The sequence below is a fragment of the Perkinsus marinus genome (genome assembly GCF_000006405.1).
Source record: "Perkinsus marinus ATCC 50983 genomic scaffold scf_1104296957216, whole genome shotgun sequence".
Lineage (NCBI taxonomy): Eukaryota > Perkinsozoa > Perkinsida > Perkinsidae > Perkinsus > Perkinsus marinus.
In genome coordinates this window covers 4,089-6,589 of record NW_003207206.1, presented here as the reverse complement: position 1 = coordinate 6,589, position 2,501 = coordinate 4,089, and positions in this window count along the sequence as shown.

Here is a 2,501-nt window from a genome sequence, read left to right as displayed (position 1 = left end):
ATGGTATCTGATCGTTGCGTGCTTAGGAGCTAGTTCAGCCCCTTCAATGTATCTGAGTAATGACAGCGACTTCAAAAACTAATGATAATGATGCCGACCGTTCACATACTAATTGCGACTCGGAAACTTCCTTGGCGCTCTATGGTTCGAGAGTTAAATCGTCCAGAAGATTGATATCGAGAATGACTAGCACTCAGTGATATAACATACGCTCTACTCCACGATGACAATAGCCGCTTGTCACATCACGTGTGCGGATAACGGGATCACAGTAGTTATAGATTGAACAACTTGGGTTTCACTCATCACGGGTTATTAGGAGACGGTCTGTGAACTAAGGAAGGTATTATTTTCAAAATACAGGTATCTATAGCAGGACCGGAATAAATAGGAATACGGGGTTTATTATTTGCCCTGCAGAGCGACATTTCGATACACCTTCTAGGGGTCTATTTCGCCCTCAGTGAGCCCAATTTCTCTGTAGCATAGTCGCGACGGCTATGCTCAGTACACTCGGAGTCACAAGAATACGCGATTAGAGTCTCAATGAGCAAGAATGAGGTTTCAAGGGATGATAACACCCACAAGGTAACGTCTTTCGAAGATTCATCGCTCCCGAATGTCTCTCCCGCTGGCGAAAGCGTAGGGTAACTAATAATACATCAAGCCTCAATCTGACATGTTTCTTACATAAATTTTCCCTCGAAAATACCAGAATCGCACGAGAGGCCCAGATCTGTTGGACCAGGCTCCATCTCGTCCGCTGTGATCACAGGAAGGAAGTCTTGATCATCTGGGCTCACAAGATGAGCCGACGTTCTGCTGTTCGTTGGGTGTCGCTCACTCTAAGATGCGGATCGTGAATGCTCGAGTTCCGGTTGAGGCTTACCGGTGAGGGGAGAGTAGCATTTAACCGCATTATGAGTGGTGAAGTGACTCCTTTGGAGAAAGGTGGAGAAAATCTGTCCATAAACCGTATATGGCCTGTCGGGTAAGAGGTATATATGTGATTGGGTCCTTCAGCTGAGCTCGGGAGTTTCCTCACTAACTATAGAAGTTTATGTATGAATTCGGGTAGAGGTGTACAGAAACCAATAAACAGCATCTCTCAAAATTTCCTCAGAGTTTTCATAATTCCACCAGCACATCTATTGTCACCATCGCTTCGCAATCGTTCACGATAGGTCGTTGCCATTAACGAATAGTAACTACTCTACTGAGGTTCAATTATCGAACTGACTGATACAATTCAGATCACCTTCACCGAGCTTCCTCCAGTTTAGCTTAGCGCACAGAGACTATTCGCACAGGAGAGTACTCCTATGATGTCATGACGCATCCCAAGGTTTCCGGAGAGTCAGTCAGTGAAGACAAGGTTACTCCCTCATCATGCGGTCTCCATCTGATCTACTGATATCATACTCTTGAATGTTTGATTCACCAAAGTAGCCCTAGGCACTAATCAGGCATGACCGAAAGACTACTAAATATCACATATACCATTCATGATACAGGGAAGCTGTATTTGAGAACTTGACAGTTCCCCTATGATGAATATTCTCAGACTTGCCACTAAACGCGCTTTCGCTGGTCGTAAGAAGGTTATGCATAACAAGCATGATCAATTTTATGTCAGATTGAGATTATCCTCATCGAATAAGCAATACATTGGGATAAGTTGAAGCACTTCTCCCTGTTCGAAGGTCGACAGGTTCTCGCCATCAGTTACGTCATTTTACGCACGGTATAAATATGCTCGTTTCGCGTTTGTACATTCACATCCCCGCGAATTTGATGGTTCTAATTACGAAGTATATGCTTTATATGCTTGTAGTTCTCAATGAGAAGACTCCGAGTCTTCTCATCCAATCCATTCACCCCCGGTGAGAAACCCAACACTGGGATCTGCGCTTGGTGATGAGTTTCGGAACTTGCTATCAAAAGCCCAATCACATCCTGATGTTACCGAAGGAAAAAGTCCCGTAGCCCTTCTGCTCTACTAATATCGATCAACGCACGCAGAACGCTATGAACAAGATTCCGCACACATTTGCGCGGCCTAGATCTCGTACGCAACGTCGCGACTCGCGACTCGCGAGTAGATCGACCACAGGGAAATCAAGAAGTATACACCTTTTAAAGGCCTTTTTTGCGTTAAGTAAGATCAATTTCGCAGGGCGAGCGATCATTCGAGCCAAGATCTGCCTTAGTAAGATCAATTTCGCCAGCGCGCTCGATAGAAAAATCAATTTCGACGACACGTGTCATTAGTACAATCAATTTTGCCGGCACGTCTGAAGTAATTTCGACGAAGTGCGGAAATCAGTTTCGCTGATAGTACATTCAATTTCGTCTAGGGAGTCGTTATGCCTATCATCATGCCAAACCCAGATAACAACTCTGACGATGAGAGTTACCAGGACTCCGGTGACGAAAGCTATTATAACTCCAGTGATGACAGTCTCTGTGGCCCAGCCGAGGGGGATGGTCCAATCCTGCCT